Consider the following 18,667-nt stretch of genomic DNA (forward strand, 5'->3'; position numbering starts at 1 on the left):
ATCAGCCGTCGCACCCCAGGCCCGCGGTAACAGCTGGGGCAGAGCCCAGGGTTAGGGTGAGGGCTGGGAGCTCTGGGCTGTGCATGGAGGGAGAAGCCAGGAGCCCAGGGCCTTGCCCTGTGCTTCCATGGACTCAAGGACACTCCATCCCTCCCTGAGCCTCAGCTTCCCCAGTTGCCAAGAGCAGGCACTGCACTACGTTATCAGCAAAGATCCTTCCAATCCTATTTACTTGGGCATGACGCCTGGGAGAGGAGGCACCACCAAATATTTTCTAATATGCACATATTACCTTTATAACCCAAGAAAAATCAATTTTACAACAGGAGTCGATGCAGAAGGAGCATCCACTGCATTACCTCTGGTCCTCAAGTGGTGGCATGAATGGCCTCATGCAACTCTGCCAATGGCCAGACCCACCCACCAGAAGTTGGCCCTGCAGGTCAGCAGCCAAGTCTCCTGCAGTGGACGGGTGGTGGAATTGCCTGGTGTCCACAGAGGTGCCACGGAAAAGCCACCAGCCCTTCCCATCGGCAACAAGTTCCATCCTCCCGGCCAGGCTCCAGGACTCTCGGCTCCCTGTACCCAGCAAGCCCCGTCCTGCCAAGCCCCCACTTTAATGCTCTGCACCTGACCTGCTACACACCCACCACCCGGTCTGACAAGCACGCAGGACACGACAAGGGGCCAAGGCAAGCTGCCCCTGATGCTGGCACCCAGCCACCCTACCCTCAGACATCACACTCATTTCTATGCACCCTCAGCTGCACCAAATCCCGTAACCTTCATGTTCGGGACCACAGGGAGAGGGGCACTGTGCCTGCGCAGCCCCTCCATCCCAGGCATCCATTAACATTCCCCGTGTAAAGTTGGGGCTGTAATTACAGCAAGTGATTAACAGGCCTGAGGTAGCCTGTCTCGGAGGGAGCAGATTAACAGCAGAGCTTGGGAATGCCTGCGCTCACCTCGGAACCACCGGTGCATCTTAAACAGGGCCCGGCGCCCCCACGAGCGGGTGATTAATGGAGGGGATGAGGATGGAGGACATTTCCCTGGCACTCGTCACCAAACTTTTTCCTCTGGGCACCTCCCTTGCTGGCCAGGCACAGTGGAGGGCAGGGGAGGGCAGCCAGGACTCGGGGCGAGCACCTGGGACTTCCCCCACGGGCCTCGCTCTACCTTCCGCTGGACCAAAAGTGTACCCCCAAGCAGCAGCATCCTAGGGAGAAGGAGAGGGAGATGGAAGCAAAGTCCACAGGGCCGAATGCATCCCAGGAGCCAAGAACCTCGGCCGCCTTTGTCCAAATAGAAAATCCGAGGCTGCCCCCAGAACCTCCTCCAGCCCCAGGCAACACTCAGGGCTGTGCTAACAGGCAAAGGCTCTGCCAGGACAGTCATCATCCAAGCAGGGGCACCAAGGTCAAGCAGAACACCTGCTTGGCTGGCAGAGGGCTCACAGGGGCCTCCACCTGGGCTGTGTCCTCCTGAGGGTCAGTGAAGAAACGGGAAGGGACTCTCCCTGGGCAGGAGGTGTTTGCAGGGTTGTGATGTCCAGATATCCACTTAGATGAAACTCTGTGTGTGTGCAGGCATGTCGTGGGGTGTCATGCAGTATTGACATGTTACCTATGCATTTAGGTTTTAAACTACCCCCTTTTTCAGTGCCTAATATGTGTCACGGGCTGGGGACACAAAGACAGTTTAGGGATGATTGTCCCGCCTATCAGGCTCTTGGTCTTGCAGAGGAAGAGTCGTGGAAATGGGATAATTGCTGGATGGCTCTGTGAGCAAGAGCTACACAGCGAAAGCAAAGGGGATGCAGCAGTTCTGCCCATGTGGGGTGACGGCAGAGGCGGGAAGGGCTTAATAGAGGAGGTAACCCTGCAGTGAACCGTGATGTCAGGTGAGAATTTATCTGTCAGGCAACATGGGCCAGATGCATGTTACCATCTAGCACAGCCCCATGGCCAGGGGACACCCACCCGGATACATGTTACCATCGGGTACAGCCCCATGGCCAGGGGGCGCACACCCGGATACATGTTACCATTGGGTACAGCCCCATGGCCAGGGGGTGCACACCCGGATACATGTTACCATCGGGTACAGCCCCATGGCCAGGGGACGCACACTCAGACACATGTTACCATCGGGTACAGCCCCATGGCCAGGGGACGCACACGCAGACACATGTTACCATCGGGTACAGCCCCACGGCCAGGGGACACACACCCGGATGCATGTTACCATCAGGTACAGCTCCACGGCCAGGGGACGCACACCCGGATGCATGTTACCATCGGGTACAGCTCCATGGCCAGGGGACGCACACGTGGACACATGTTACCATCGGGTACAGCCCCGTGGCCAGGGGACACACACCCAGATACATGTTACCATCGGGTATAGCCCCATGGCCAGGGGACACACACCTGGATACATGTTACTATCAGGTACAGCCCCATGGCCAGGGGACACACACCCGAATGCATGTCCCCACTGGGCACAGTCCCATGGCCAGGTGACACACACCCAGATACATGTTACCACTGAGCGTGGCCCCATGGCCAGGTGGCCCACACCAGGATGCATGTCATTATCAAACATGGCCCCGTGGCCAAGTGGCATGCATCTGAATGCATTCACCATTGGGCATGGCTGTGCCACAGCCAGGTGGCACACACCTGGATGCATTCACCATCGGGCACAGCTGCCCTGGCCATACCCCCATCCTCCTGTGGACCCCCATCCCCACAGTGGGGACCTTTCTTGGTGAAATGGCACAGCAGGGTGGTGAAAGGGCCGCCTTGGAACCAGACTGCTTGAGTTTGAATCACAGCTCAGCCTCTTACAAGCCACATGGCTTCGGGCAGGCTGCATGATCTCTCTGAGCTCCAGTGTCCTCCACTGCCGCACAGGCTTGCCTACTGGAAAGAACCGTGGGTGACGTCAGTGACAGGGCACAGGCGCTGAGCACTCCACACAGCCTCCCGGGGCCAGCACACAGAGCCATTTCTCCCGAGTGTGGTTCCTGGGTCTATATGGGCCCACGTGCCCTAGTGGGCCTCTGTGGTTGGCCTTCTGGGCCTGCCCCCGCACATCTGGTAGCCAGCTCGCCACTGCTCCCTCCAGTCTAACTTGGAATTTGGCTAGGGCTGCCAATCAAGATGCCCTGCCCACCATGGGCATGTGACCAGACCTGCCAATCCTTGAGGCACTGTGATTGGTCCAGGGGCAGGCACGTGACCTCGGCCAGGCCAATCGGTGTCCTTTCCTGGTATTTACCCCTCTGGAGTTGCTGGGTGGGGACCATGTATACCAGACTTGCCCATGACACACTCCCGCCATCTCCACCCTGCGCTGGACAGAGGAAGCCACTGGAAGCATTAGAAAACGCGGCCAACACACCTGGGATTCTGCTCACCTCCCAGCATCCACACAGCCAGGCACCCCCTCACCCCACCCTTCCCAACAGCATGCACCTCTGCGGTGGGCTACATTCAGAACATGCACCTGGGAATCCGACACACGGGTACATACTCGGCGGTCGGGCCCAGCACTGGTCCAAGCAGTGGGCCACTATTGCCTCACTGAGTCCTCTCACACCTGCCAGGCAGGTTCTAGAACCACCACATTCACAGATGAGGCCACGGGTGCGTGGCCTCACACACCCAGGTGGCCTGAGTCACGCCTCGTTGTTGTGATCTTGACAAAGCACCGCTGTCTCCTGGATCTCAGCAACCACACAGCAATATCCTGCCCTTTTGTGGCCACTGCCCTACAGGCTCTGGGGCCACAGGCAAATTTCCCTGGCTGCCACCACACCCCTAGTGTCCCTCAGCAACACCACAGCCACCCCTAGTAACCCTGACCCTAACCCACAGCATCTAGCACAAGCCTCTGGGTGGCATCTGCATCCCCCCAGGCCATGTGGATCCACCCGACCCTGGAGCATTTCTATTTGGTTAACGCCACACCTTGGAAAGGACAAAGATAGCCCAGTGCATGTGAAAGTCCTCTGTGCACTGTGAAATGGAACCGTGCAGAAGCTGTGGTTGATGTGGAGCTGTTCTCTTGGGACTTGGTGGGAAAGGACAGGGAGCTTTCCAGAAAGACCAGACAGGAGGCTGGGGCTCGGCACTGCCCCATTCCTAATCCCCACTTCCCTAGAGCCGTCACCTCTTTGCTGCCTGGGGTGAGGGAATTCTCCCAACTCTCCAACACACCTTCGGGTGTCCCGAGACAGAAGTTGGCCTCTGCCTGGGTCCCTCAGCCTGGGTGCTGAGGTGTACCTGTTAACATCTGGCCCTACCCACACATCTACGGGAAGGTAGAACTTAGCAGAAGGGCAGGAGACCCTTTCCGGAGGAGCAACACTCAAGCCAAGTGCTGAGCTTCCATCTGGATCAGCAGAGCCCTGCTCTGGTGAAGGCCTGTGGCAATCCTCCCTCTGCTCCCCAGGCCAGGTCACCTCATAGCTGGGGCCCCTGGGGGTGTGCAGTGCCCAGCCTGCAGCTGGGAGACAGTGCATGGCCCAGGGCCCAGTGATCCAGCTACTCCCCCATCTGACCCCCACGCAGCTCCCGGCCATGTGTCAAGCCACTTGTACCCCAGGTCTCTCCCATCTCCTGTGTTACACTGATCCCCTTCCCTGAGACCTGCAGGAGCTCATCGACAGGGTTACAAGAGAATCGCAATCGGAGAAGAGCCCCCAGCACATGGAGAAAACAAGAAATGCTGGCCGCTGGCAGCACAGTTCCTTTCTCAGAGTCTCTGCTCTGCTCTTCCCTTGAGGATATTTTCTCTTCCCTCTATCAGAAAACCTGTTTGCCTTTCAGTTTCAACCCAATGCCACCTCCCACATTGCCCCTAAGTACCCACCCTCCTCAAGGAGGTATCTGCCCCTTCTCTGGGTCCTTGCTGTGGCAACCACACGCCATGTTATTGTGGTGGGCAGGCACTCGAGGCTCCCGGCTGAGGCTGCACTGCTTCAGAGTCCATCACCACCCTTCACCCCTGCACCGAGCCCCACACGCTACTAGCACATCACAGGGACTAAACTGCCGCTGGGTGGATTGGCTACAGGCCTTCTCCAGCAAGGAACATAGTTTATCTTCTTCCTTCCAGAAACCTGGCTTTAATCGAGGCGCTCACCTCCAGGACCGAAGTCAAGGTCTCCTCCACTCCAGCAGCCTTGAGTCCAAGGCTCTGCGTGCCCACAGCCAAGAACATTTCACCAACAGAGAGAGAGGAGAGAGTCAGAGAGAGAGCAGAGAGTCGGAGAGAGAGAGGCAGAGAGAGCACACACAGCCCTGGCCAGGAGCACCAGCTGCTGCTGTTATCAGTCTGCATTCTCTGGGAATGACAAACGTTCAACACAACAAATGAAGAAAAATGAACTATTTCCATTGCCTAAAATACTCCCATCCCCATGGGGCTTAAGATAAAAGAAAGAAGGGACAGGCATTGAATTGAAGAGAACGCAGGTGGCCATGAGTTCTATGAAATGCCCACGTGTGGCCACACTCCCCTCCCTGGGCACCCCTGCCTTTCTACCAGCATGCCCGGGCCTGCCCCCTGCCCTGGAGAACCAGGATACCCAGCTCCTGGGCAGAGAGACACAGGCTCTCACCCCATGTAGGATTAAATGAGGCTGACTCAAAAGAGCTTCTTCATAAATATTCACGCCCAGCCCAGAGGGGCTCCAGGCCTTAGAAAGAGCCAGAGCTCTGTTCACGCCCCGAGGTCAGAGTTCATCCCCAGAGGAGGTCCTGGGACCCTCATTCCTCTAATTACTCCTGAGAGCCTGGCCCAGATGGTAGAGATGGGATGGAAAGTCTCAGGTAACTCAGATGAGAAGCTAGGACCAGCGAGATGGAGCTACAGACTCAGGGCCTCCCCAGGTGTGCCCTCCAAAAGCACGCTGGAGCAACACACTGTGCACGGATGGACGGACAGACAGACGGATGGACGGACGGACGGACGGATGGATGGACGGACAGATGGACGTGATGCGCTGGAACGATCCCTGCCCCAGGAAGAGAGGAAGCTCTGACGCACACTGCAATATGGATGGACCTCGAAAACGTGACGCCGAGACAAGCCAGACACAAAAGGTCGCATGTCGTACAATCCACCCCTCGGGGAGTCATACTCGTAGACACAGAAGGTATAATGGGGGTTGCTGGGCTGGGGATGGGAATGGGGAGCCGGTGTTTCATGGGGCCGAGCTTCGGTTGGGGAAGATGAGAACGTTCTGGAGGTGGATGGTCACGACTGCACAGCAATGTGAAGGTGCCGAATGCCACTGGCTGAACTGTGCCCTCAAAATGGTTCACGTGGTAAGTGTTATGTCACGTGTATTTTATCACAATAAGAAAAAGGAGGGCCGGGTGCAGTGGCTTACATCTGTAATCCCAGCACTTTAGGAAGCTGAGGCAGGTAGATTACTTAAGGTCAGGAGTTTAAGACCAGCCTGACCGACATGGTAAAACCCTGCCTCTACTAAAAATAAAAAAATTAGCCAGGCATGGTGGCGGATGCCTGTAATCCCAGTTACTTGGGAGGCTGAGGCAGGACAATCAATCACTTGAACCCAGGGGGCGGAGGTTGCAGCGAGCCAAGATCATGCCACTGCACTCCAGCCTGGACTATACAGTGAGACTCTGTCTCAAAAAACAAAACAAAACAAAACAAAAACAAAAGAAAGGAAGGAGGAAAATGATGGAGGATGGGAGGAAAGGAAGAGTTCTGAACTTTGGAAGCGGGAGTGGCGTTCAGGGGCCCCCATTCCTGCTGGCTGAGCTCTTGCTCAGTGCTTCAATTACTCAGCAGGGAGGGAGATTGTCAGGACAACTCAAAAACTCCAAGGTGCAGTGAGAACCCCACCCAGCCCACCACTGGCCTCTCACCCACAGCTTCAAAGAGGGAAGGCCGGGGAAAAACCCCATGGTCATTAAATAGATTGTGTTGGGGGAAAGTTATCATTTCGGTAACATCGACGGAAACATCACGAAATTTCTGCTTCTGAGACACATGATCCCCATCCTTCCTTCCCTCTGGCAGCTTCAGGAGCCGCCTCGCCTGTTCCTGACTCAACACCAAAGCTCCCGGCAGATCCTTCACCTTCTTGAAAGCAGCTGGCCCGAGGTCTGACCCGGTATTGATCCTGCAAGTGCAGACAGGAGGCAGCCGGAGAAACTGAACGAGACTCCCATAATTACATAGAGATAAGACTATCAGGTGTAATTAAACAGTATCCACAGGCAGACCACTTGGCTACATCCTCCGTCTCTCCCCTCCCTCCTCCTCCTTTTCCCCAGGACTGCAAAATAAATTATCCTGTGAAGTCAGCAGAGGCTGAGCTATGGAAACAATTAAACAGAAATTAAATCTAATTCATTTATACTCTGAGCACAAGTGGATAATGTAGTTTTTTTTCTCTCTCTCTCCTCTTTTCGCCTTGGTGTTAGAGAGGACTATTATGGGAAATTAATCACGAGACATGGCAGTGAAAGTGATCTATCACTCTTTCGAGCGCACAGACCGACTGTATATGATCTATGACAGCAGCTACAAATGTGGAAGTGACAAGTGACGCTGTTTGGGAGAAGGGGGCAGGCGGGGATGGGGGCGCCTCACGGAAGCGCATGTGATGGCCTGGCCGGGGCCCCAAGTCCTCTGGGTCGGATGGTGCTGGAAAGTGCCTCACACGCGAGTTTCCCTGGGCTTGCTCAGGTGTCTCCAAAGCCTGGCTCATACCCACGTGGGGGAAACGCCGTAATCCCCGAAGGCTGGGGGAGCTGGGGCCTGGACGGCTGTGGGGAGGCCTACTGGATTTTTCTCCCACCACTGGAAGGGCAGGCCTGGCGGAACAGCCCCTGGGAGGAGGGCCTGCAAGAACAAGACAGGCCTCAGGCTCCCCGTCCAAAACCGGGGGTGAGGCCCCCTGCCCTGCCTTCCCTAACAGAAGCAACATGGTACGGAGTAGGGGGCAAATGAGCAAACCCACAGGAAGGCATTGAGGAAGGAAAGCCGCAGAGTGGTGTCTAGCTCCAGGCCCAGTGAGGCTCGCTCCAGCTTTCCTGCTTTCAAGAGAAACGATTTGGAAAATTGTGTTCCCGTCGTAGGAAGGGTGGAGATGGCATAAATAGAACATTTCCTCCAAATGAAGGGAGGGCCGAGGCGGCCACCGCCAGGAACGGCTGGAAGGAGAAAGCCAGCCATCGCAGGAGACGCGTCTTCAGGATGCCGTACCCGGGAAGCCCCAAGAGAAGCCCGGGGCTGGCAGGTCCCCCTAAGGCCTGGGGACACCAGGCCCCCAAAACAGATGCTCTGGAGGTAAACCAAGGAGCTGGGGAAGCCCGAGCTTTGAACTCAGCACAAAAATCGGAAGAAACAAAGGCCAGTTTCTATTCTGCTTCTCTCTTGAAGGGCAGGCAGCCTTCTCGGCAGATGGGGCCATCACTGGGAGCCCGCACACCCCATGCCCCCACCCCCAGGGCTCACACGCCCCACAGAGTCCTCCTGCCATGCTCTCAAGGAAGCAGAGCAAGAGACCTGCCAGTGACGGCAAGCAAAGGCGTGTCCTGCAAGTCCTAAACCCTCTGGCCCTGGAATGGCCCTGGCTTTGCAGCCCACCCAGCTCAGAGGTGGGACTGAGCTAGTCAGGACCAGGGCGGGTATGGGGAACAGAGCCCCTCAAGAGGGAGGGGGCCACAGCCCTGCTTCCCTGCTGAGAGGAGACGGCTCCCCACCCGTCCCCTCCCCTTTACCTGTCCTGTCCATGCTGTCAGGATCACAGCATCCATCATCACACTGTCAAGCGTCAGTCTTGCCTGGAAGGTTTGGCCCTTGACCCTGGCTCCTGGGAGGTCACCCCTAAGCCCTTGGAATATCCTGCCTGAAAGAGCATCCCTGTTTACCTTGGGCCCCACCATGTCAGCTTGACCCCCGGAATGGCTGGAGACTGAGGTCAGTGCCTGAGTGGTCAGTCACGTCTCCATGACTGAGACCCAGTAAAACTCTGGACACCAGGGCTGGGGTGAGCGTCCCTGGCTGGCAACATCCATATGTGCTGTACCGCATCACTGCTGCGAGAGGACCAGCGGAGCTCCTGGCTGGTCCCCGGGACCCTATCCTGCCTCTGCGCTGCTCCCCATGGCTGGTTTTCATCTGCATCCGTTCACTAGAATAAGCTGTCACCTTGAGGATGGTGGCTGTGCCAAGTTCTGAGTCCTTCTAGCAACCCTGAACCTCAGTGGTCCACAAAGCACATTGAAAGTCACCAAGCCAGGTCTCCGCTATGCAATCGAGCACACCGAGGCCCAGGCTTGAGTGAATTGCCCAAGTCATGCAGCTCCATGGGTGAGGGGGCTGGGACCAGTGTCCCTCCCAGCCTTGCCCCTGCCTCCTCCCCTGTGGAGTAGGGCTCACCGGGCAATGTGTCAGCCAGTGGCGGTGTGACAACGCCCCAGGCGGGCAAAGCAGGTGACGAGGCAGCAGGGCAGGAGACAGCAGGGGTGGAACGCAGGCTGCTCCCCGTCAGCCGGAGACTGCGGACGTGCAGGGCAGCTGCCAACCTGCATCTCCGGGGACAGCAGTGAGGACTAGAAAGAGCACGTCGGGCCAAGGCGGGGAGTAGCCTAGAACTGCAACTGGGCGAGCTGCCCTCCTGTGTGTACGTGCCAGGGTCCAGGGGTCAGGTGCCAGGAACACAGGATGCACATTAAAACCCCAGCCTGTACTCCCACACCCAGACACACGTTCCCACACCGCCTGCCCCCTGCCACCAGCCCACCAGCCACCTCCCTCTGCCCTGCCTCATGCACAGGACCAGAGGCCTAGAAGTGATTAATGTCCTCGGCTGCCTGAGCCTGGCATCTCGGCCTGGGGACAGCCAGCGCCACACCGCAAAGAGGCCAGCACCTGCCACGGGGCCTCAGGCTGGCGAAGCACAAGGGTGGGGTTCACGTTGGATGGTAGGGAAAGAGTCGGGCCCTCCCGACTGGCCGGGTGCCACACACGGCCTCCCCCGGCAGACACACTCGCACACAGCTTCCAGACTGGCTTCTATTTGAAGTCGCCCCATGATCCCCACCAGATCCAGCTACACGAATTATAGGCTTCAGAGCAAAATGCAACTGGGAGGCCCTTATTTGAATCTCACAATGGTGACGGCAGATCGCTGAGCCAAGCACAAGCCCTCCCGAGCAGGGAGCACATGGGTGAAGCCAGCTTGGCCCTGCTGCCAGCGCCACTCCTGGCTGTCTGGGAGGGGCCAGAAGACACGCAGAGAGGATGGGAGGCGTGAGAGACACAGCTTGTCCCCCTTACACCAGGTAAAGCCAGGCACCTGCTGCTCAGTGACCCCAGCAATGCACCAGTACATACAAGCATGCACAGACACACGCACACTCATGCTCAGACACACACTCAGACACACACACACAGAGACACACATTCTCATGCCCAGGCACACACTCACACACTCACAGACACACGCACACACAGATACACACACATGCTCAGACACACACACACTCATGCTCAGAAACACACAGACACACATTCATACACACATTCACACACTCACACTCACACTCAGACACAGATGCAAACACCCTCAGGCACAAACTCACATACACAGACACACACTCACATACACTCACAGACTCACTCTCATACACACACACACAGAGATACACACATTCAGACACATATTCACACACACACACGCAGATATATACTCACACACAGACACATACGGATACATTGACAGACACACATTCACACACAGACACACTCATGCACAGACACATACTCCACAGACATACACACACATTCACCTGCAGACACATGTATAGACACACACACAGACACATACTCATATACACTCACACACAGATACATTCATGCATAGACATATGAACTCACAGACACACTCAGACACACACAGAGACACACTTATACAGTCACACAGGCACACACACACATACATGCACAAATACATAGACGCACACACAGACAAGTGTAGACACACAAAAACACACAGCCACACATGCACATATATATTCTTAAGGCACTTTTTTGCTAAATAAATTTTATCTCGGGTCATTCAAAGTCCTAGATAACTGTGCAGCCTAACTAATGTCCATTGCCAGTGAAGTGGACATGGGAGTTTTTCAGTGAAGTCAGTGGCTCAGGACGCAGGGCCAGAGTGAGTGGCAAAGGAGGGCTCTGCTGCTGCTCCTGCCGCTGGCGACAGGCTGACCTTCACCCAGTGGAATCTGGGACCAGTGCAGGCCACACTGGAGGGGAGACCCTGGAAAAACTCAGGCAACCGGAATTACTGCTAAAATGTGTGATTGCTTCTAATACTGAGAAACTGTTTTCACGGCACTGTGTGGCCTCCTGAACAGCTCCCCCCTCTCCAAGTCTCCACCTTTGAGGAGCTGGTTCTCTGGTGCTGTTTTTCTGGAACGTTCTCTGCCATTATTTTTCTAGAAATTGCTCTAACCCAGAGGCCCTGTGTCATGTCCTAAAGGCAGCCCTGAGCCTCAAGTCCACCAGTCTCTAGAGATTCTCTCCCTCCTCAAAAACCATCCTCAGGAGCTAGAGGCCCCCAAACTTCACGTCCAGACACAGACTCTCCTGCTGGCACCAGGGCTGGAGCCTCGAGGGGCCATCCCCACCGCACACCACCCCTGAGCTAACTTTTACCCAACTCCAACTATTTTCAGGGTACATTTGGGTGTTTTGAGAGATCCTTAGTTGTATTAAGACAGTATCATATTTAAAGTCCTCTCACCCGACACACACACCACCTCTCCCCACTGAAAGGATACGAAATTCACCTCAGGAATGTCAGATCTCATCCAAAGTGAAGAAGAGCGCTGGGTGTGGTGGCTCATGCCTGTAATCCCAGCACTTTGGGAGGCCAAAGCAGGCAGATCACCTGAGGTCAGGAGTTTGAGACCAGCCTGGCCAACATGGTAAAACCCTGTATCTACTAAAAATACAAAAATTAGCCAGGCATGGTGGTTGATGCCTGTAATCCCAGCTACTAGGGAGGCTGAGGCAGGAGAATCGCTTGAACCTGGGAGGTGGAGGCTGCAGTGAGCCAAGATCGTGCCATTGCACTCCAGCCTGGGTGACGGAGCAAGACTCCGTCTCAAAAAAAAAAAAAAAAAAAAAAATGCGAGGAAGCTCTGACGCAGGCTACAACAGGGACGGACTTTGAGGACATTACGCTGAGTGAAATCAACCAGGCAGAAAAGGACAAATCCCGTAGATTCCACTGATTATGAGGTTCCCAGAATAGCCAAATCCATAGGGACAGAAGGAAGAATGGAGGTTACCAGGGGTGGGCGGGGGGGGTGGTTGGAAGAATGTGGAGTTGTTTCTGGGGGACAGACTTTCCGTCTGGGAGGAGGAAAAAGCTCTGGAGATGGGTGGTTGGTGGTGACAGCTGCACAACAAGGTGAATGCTCTTCATACCACTGACTTCTAAACAGTTATGATGGCAAATTTTGTGTGATGTATATTTTATCACAATCTAAAAAGCAAAGTTTAAATGTCTCAAGTATGGAACTGAACTTGCCTAAATGTCACCAGTCACCACAAAACCCCACCATGTTTCAAGTGTTCAGAGGGCGGGAAACGGGCTGGAGGGAGGAGAGGTCCTTCTGTGCTTTTAGACCATCCCTGAAATGTTGACGAGGAAGCTTCCGTGACTCTTCTCGCGTTCCTCATGGTGAAGAGACCCAAGTCCTCAGTGGTGACTTTCTCTCTATTTTGAGTTCTGTTGTCCCTGGTGAGCCAACCAAAAGAGGATGTGATCAACGGCCCCACTGGTTCATGGACAGAGAGTTACTGAGCCTGGTGGAGCTTCAGGTGAACACGCAGCTGCCAGGATTCCGGTGAGGGATAAGGCGAGCTGCCTGCCCTCGGGACTCACAACCCCGTGAGGTAGAAGGAGACGGGCAAACACAAATTAAACACAAGGTGATAAAATGCAAAACGAATAAAAGGCGAACCTTCTAAACTAACCAGCAAATTTTGAGTGGTCCTTGATTTCAGAAGGTAGATAAGAGTTCGGTGTCCTAATACCTTATCCCCCACAGCCTCTCCACACCCTGTACCTCAGTCTCCTCTGGCCACCTCGGTAGCACTGGAAAACAGGGCCAGAGTTTCACAGCCTCGAGTGGAGGTTCGGGTTTCTGTCCTGCCCTCATGACCCCCTTGTTGCTCTTCCCTTCTGGCCCTCAGTTTTCCCATCATTAAAGCCAGGGAGTTGGCTTAAATGGTCCTTAAGATCCCTTTGAAGTCCTGCATTCTATGATTGAGGACCTTTGAGTTTTCCTCCTGAGAGAGGATTCCACGATCACAGAGCATTCTGAAAATAAAATAATCCTGCTCCCCATTTGGGGAGCCAAACAATGAGTTTGGCAGAAGGATACTGCAGACAATGTTTGGGCAGGCTTACCAACACACGGTAGACATGCTGCAGGTCCAGAGCCATTTCCCTGGACCCAATATTTACAAACACTGTCTCAGCATTCAAGCAGGCAAACAGCTTCACAGGAGTTTAATGGAGACCTCTCCTCCCCCAGCTTAATGGAGGCAGCCTGCTCTCTCCTCGGCAACCTCCCAATGGTTTTAAAGAGGAAAAACACCCACACCAAAACACACCTTCACTCTCACGGCGGGCATTTAGGCCAGCTCTGGGATTTCACTGCCAGATGACTACCTTGAATCTGTGGCAGCATCCCCCTCCTAGGATGCCAACCTCAGGTTGTGGAAGCTCTTTCCTCCCTCCACCAACAACGTGCAGAACTGGGGGCTGAATTCTGCTGCCCCCAGCTGTGCTGGGAACGTGGAGCAGGCACGGGCACTGGGGGTTAGATCCTGCTGTCCCCGGCTGTGCTGGGAGTGTGGAGCATGCACGGGCACTAGGGGTTAGATCCTGCTGCCCCCGGCCAGGCTGGGAGCATGGAGCAGGCACGGGCACTGGGGGTTAGATCCTGCTGTCCCCGGCCGGGCTGGGAGCGTGGAGCAGGCGCGGGCACTGGGAGTTAGATCCTGCTGCCCCCGGCCGGGCTGGGATCGTGGAGCAGGCACAGGCACTGCATCTTCCAGCACATGGCTCTGCCCTGCAGCAGGTTTGTAAAGGGAGCCCCAGTTTGCATAGCACCTCGAACATGGCGTCATGGGTGGGTTCAAGCCAAATGAATATGCCTCTGCCCCACAGCAGGTATAAAGGGAGCCCCAGTTTGCATAGTGCCTCAAACACAGCATCATGGGTGGGTTCAAGCTGAATTTTCCCAGGCCCTGTTTGGTTCTGTCCCACTGAGTGCTTAAGATCTCCATGATTCCATAATTGGCTAACAAGGATTCTTGCATATTATTCACTGTCAGACAGCAACACCCTGCCATGTTCCTCAAAGCATATTGCCCTCAAGGGCTCTGGCATAGAAAGAGACCAACCATGTCTCCCAACCTTTCGGGGTGCCCTGTAAACCAGAGTTCGGCACTGTTGACATTTGGGGTGGGAGCGTTCATTCCTAGTTGTGGGGCCGTCCTGTGCATTGTGAGGTGTGGGGCGGCGCCCCTGGGCCCCTCCCACTGGACACCAGGAGTACCCCACCTCCAACTGAGAAAATGCAAGATGTCTCCAGACATTGCCAAATGTCTCCCAGGGGCAAAATCACCCCCTAGTTGACAACCCTGCCATAAACTAAAGCACCACAGGCACATCAGGGGGCAAGAATCACCATTCTCCTAAAAAAGAGTGAGCCAGAGGCCAGGGCCTCCTGTACTCATTACATGGAGTCACCAAGTTACAGGTGAGTTTGCCAAAAAGTGAGAAAGACTGGTCTTCAATTCCCTGGAAATGCTTCCCAGTCTTCCCGGAGAGGCCAGCTGCCAAAATCAGCTGGATTTCTATAACACTGCACTCTCTCTCACCCCCATTCTAGAATTATCTGCACCTCTGTAAAGTTTCTATAATCACATATGTGTAATCAAATCAAAGTTATTAGGCTTGCCAGGAGCTCAATGTCTAAAGGAACATTGCTGGAATTCCTTTGGTAGTATATTATAATTCCAATCACCATCAGCTATTTTTCTAAGCTTGGGTTTTTGTAGAGGAAAGTTGTTTCCTTGTTTGAGTATATATTCTATGAGTACATTTTAATTCAAAAGGGATCAAAACTCATTTTTTCTTTAGAATTTCAACCCGTCTCTTTTGATAACTGGAAAAATGCTGGAATCCCCCAGCCAGGACGGGAATCGCTGACCTACAGCCTGGGAGGAATGTCCAAGAAAAGTGGCTGGATTCGGTAGGAAAAGCTGGCTGCGGAGACAAGCCACCGCCACCCCCGACGCCCATTGGCTCTGCTGCAGCTCAAAGGTTTGCCTCCAGGCTGCTTCCAGGTTGGGGTACACCAAGGGCACTGACATCATTCAGCCGCAGTGCAGGAGACTGAGCCAGGAAAGGAAGTCCATGCAGCCAGCACTCAGCCATCTTACCTGGAGGTGATGCCAACACTGCCAGTCACAATCCCTCAGGGACAGCTAGCAAGTCGTGTGGCCCCACTTAGGAGCAATGGGGGCAGCACCATGAGGGGAGTGTGACTCTCAGGTGGTCACCCACAGAGGCTCAGCCAGAGCAGCCGTGAACCCTGCCTGGAGGAGGCACCCAGAGGCAGCCCCCACGTGCTCATGATGAAGCCAGCCTCATCTACGAAACGGGACCATGCGTTGAGCCAAGGGGCTTCCTTCCCGAAAGAGAAGAGAACCCAGGAAGGTCATCATGCTTTTTGTCACCTATCACACGATCCTAAATCCTAGGGAATTTCTGCAAGGCTCTGTCTCCCCCACTGACAAAGAGTGAGGTCAGGACAGTGGCCTGAATGCCCAGAGGGGTCCCCAGACCCACTCTTGGACCAGGTCATGAGATAGGAAGCATCCTGATTGGTAGCAAGCGGTCACAGCAGAGGACGGTGGGGTTGGCAAAGGGAAAAACCACAAAGGCAATAGGGGAAGGACACCGCCGTCCCAGACAAACCAAGTCCTGCTGGCTGGATGTGAAATGGACATGAGCACTCAATTCCGTTGCCCTGGCACATGGATTTGAAGGGTCATGGCATGGCATGGCACAGACGAACCAGGCAGGCCTCATTCTCTGCAGAGGGTTTTGTACAGACAGTGATTCACCTTGCACCTTCCCGTTATACCCACTTTGGGTGAGGGAACTGAGTGTATGAGAGGGTTTGGAAAAAAACCATCGTGTGACACCAGGTCAGCCCCCTTCTGCTCTTAGCTCTGCAGCCAGCCACGCTGGGGGCTACAAGGTAACCAGACACAGAAGGACCCTACAGCTGGAAGACTCACAAGTCACCTGCCAGCCCCATGACCAGTGGCCAATCACCCAGGTCAGGCATCTGCCTCTGCCCCCACCCTGGGCAGCCTGAGCTCCACCTCTGTCCTCCTGGCTGGATCCTATCTTCTCTTCCCGCCACTCTGAGCTACTCGTGCCTCTAGGCACAGAAGTACCTCTCTGTCACCCACCCAGACAAAGGAGAATCCTTTAGCTCCACTTGGTCTCCTGTCTGCACCTGCAGATGCAGAGCACGCCTGCCACCTCTTCCCTGCCAGGAGCTTCAATTCAGCTGGCTGGAAGCTAAGCCCTTCCTTTTCTTTCTTTTCTCTCTTTTCTTCCTCCAATTGCCCTTCTAGGAGAGAGAAGAAAAGCCAGGTCTTTTTGGAAACGCCCATCCTGCCATTGCATATAGAAGATCCACCAGCGTTGAAATCTCAACACTAAAAAAGAACCTGGGGGAGCACGGTTCCGCAGCTGTGCCTGGTACTTCTGTGCTCAGCTACTCAATGGGCTTTGTACCCTCTCCTGGCCAACTCCCTCCCCCACCAGCTTTGTCTCTCTCGTGTCTATTTTAGTGGCTGATCAGTGTGCCTCTGTTTCCCAACCCAGGGCTTACGCATGTGTATTTCTATACATTATTCCCTCCACGGAGGCTTCTGAGCCATGAAAATGGCTCCTTATGCAAATCAAGGGCTCCTCCATCTGCTTCCGATATCCCCCACTTCCCCTTCATAACCTGTTTGAGGGGATGCGGTACAGGCAGCAGATGATGCAACTTTATTTTTGTAAACCCAGTTGGTCCTGGAGTGCTGGCAGCCACAATAACAGGAGAGTATGCCTGTTGCTGCCTCTCAGTGAGAAACCAGCCAGGAGGGGCTTCTGGGGCAAAAGGGAAGGGGCCGCTCAGGGTCTCAGCAGAGAGGCTGATGGAGTCCTTGCCCTCTCCGCTCCTTAACACCTTCCTCTTTCTGCCGAGTCAGGGCTTGCTGTGGATTGAATTGTGCCCCCCACCAAACAAAAGACACATCGAAGCCCTAACCTCTGAGTACCTCTGAGGAGGATCTTAGTTGAACCTCTGAGTACCTCTGAGGAGGATCTTAGCTGAACCTCTGAGTACCTCTGAGGAGAATCTTAGCTGAACCTCTGAGTACCTCTGAGGAGGATCTTAGCTGAACCTCTGAGTACCTCTGAGGAGGATCTTAGCTGAACCTCTGAGTACCTCTGAGGAGGATCTTAGTTGAACCTCTGAGTACCTCTGAGGAGGATCTTAGTTGAACCTCTGAGGTACCTCTGAGGAGGATCTTAGTTGAACCTCTGAGGTACCTCTGAGGAGGATCTTAGTTGAACCTCTGAGGTACCTCTGAGGAGGATCTTAGTTGAACCTCTGAGGTACCTCTGAGGAGGATCTTAGTTGAACCTCTGAGGTACCTCTGAGGAGGATCTTAGTTGAAACTCTGAGGTACCTCTGAGGAGGATCTTAGTTGAACCTCTGAGGTATCTCTGAGGAGGATCTTAGTTGAACCTCTGAGGTACCTCTGAGGAGGATCTTAGTTGAAACTCTGAGGTACCTCTGAGGAGGATCTTAGTTGAAACTCTGAGGTACCTCTGAGGAGGATCTTAGTTGAAACTCTGAGGTACCTCTGAGGAGGATCTTAGTTGAAACTCTGAGGTACCTCTGAGGAGGATCTTAGTTGAAACTCTGAGGTACCTCTGAGGAGGATCTTAGTTGAAACTCTGAGGTATCTCTGAGGAGGATCTTAGTTGAACCTCTGAGTAACTCTGAAGAGGAGTTTAGTTGGAGACCGGGTCTTTGCAGATGTAATTAAGTTGGAAGTTAAGATGAGGACATTTTGGAGTAGGGTGGGCCCTACATCCAATATGGCTGGTGTTGTCCCAAGGAGAGGAGGGGACGCAGAGACACATGTAGCGGGGAAGGCCGTGTGAAGATGGAGGCAGAGGCTGGAGTGAGGCAGCCACCGTCACGGAGCACTGCGGGCTGCTGGGAGCCACCAAAGCCAAGAAGAGGGGAGGGAGGACTCTCCCCTAGAGGTTTCAGAGGGAGCACAGCCCTGCCGACACCCTCCCCTCGCAGGGGATGACCGCCCAGCAGCCCCTCCCATCTCACAGGTGCCATTGTGACTGGGACAGTGTCTGTCTTCACTCTCCACCACCCCTCAGCTCCTGCTTCAAGGCCTCAGGGTAGGTGCTCAAAACATATTTGGCAGAATGAAGGCAAAGTGTTAAGTAACTGTCCCCAGATAACAGTACAGGAGCTGCAGGTAG

At 54.6% G+C, this 18,667-nt stretch overlaps 2 long non-coding RNA genes across 2 annotated transcripts in view; one reads left to right on the top strand and one right to left on the bottom strand.

The window, feature by feature from the left end:
- The window catches only part of LOC134760504 (uncharacterized), a 381,036-nt gene that overhangs the window by 279,534 nt on the left and 82,835 nt on the right, over positions 1 to 18,667 (bottom strand). The window lies entirely within an intron of this gene.
- LOC129051132 (uncharacterized) lies at positions 14,593 to 17,005 on the top strand. Its single transcript, XR_008515217.2, has 3 exons — positions 14,593 to 14,846; positions 15,230 to 16,436; positions 16,741 to 17,005. It is a non-coding gene; the product is annotated as an uncharacterized LOC129051132 (long non-coding RNA).

The sequence above is a fragment of the Pongo abelii genome, chromosome 19 (genome assembly GCF_028885655.2).
Source record: "Pongo abelii isolate AG06213 chromosome 19, NHGRI_mPonAbe1-v2.0_pri, whole genome shotgun sequence".
Taxonomy (NCBI): domain Eukaryota; kingdom Metazoa; phylum Chordata; class Mammalia; order Primates; family Hominidae; genus Pongo; species Pongo abelii.